Here is a 506-nt window from a genome sequence, read left to right as displayed (position 1 = left end):
ACTTCTCTTGTGTTTTGGAAATTCTGTACAGAATATGTGTACTAGCTCCCCCTACAGTATAACAATGAAAACGCGGATTCTAGGAGCACAATTATAGCTGAAATATATTTAGACTTTTTCTAAGTGTAAGTCAAGTATACTTAAATGTCATTTTAAGTATATTTCTGAGAAGTACATAAAGCCCATTTCTGAGAAGTACATAAAAAGTAGACTAAAAGTATACTTTCCTATTTTTAGTTTAAAAGAAGTATACTAATAGCACACTTGAATAAACTTCTTTTTCGTAAGGGTTACCATAGTAAAATTAGAGTATGGAAAGCACACTTTTGTTCGCTGATTTATAATATTCTTGCTTAATTTTGAAAATTTTAAATTTTTACCCTGAAGATTTTCTATAGTGCATCTTTAACTAGGGCTGGGTATCGTTCAAAAATTTTCGATATCGATACCGATACCGATACCTTGACTTCGATACCAGTTCCTGAACGATACTTTTTTCGATACCA

Source organism: Sinocyclocheilus rhinocerous, unplaced genomic scaffold (genome assembly GCF_001515625.1).
Source record: "Sinocyclocheilus rhinocerous isolate Xijiao unplaced genomic scaffold, SAMN03320098_v1.1 scaffold1043, whole genome shotgun sequence".
In the NCBI taxonomy this organism is placed as follows: Eukaryota; Metazoa; Chordata; class Actinopteri; order Cypriniformes; family Cyprinidae; genus Sinocyclocheilus; species Sinocyclocheilus rhinocerous.
This window is presented reverse-complemented; position numbering follows the sequence as displayed.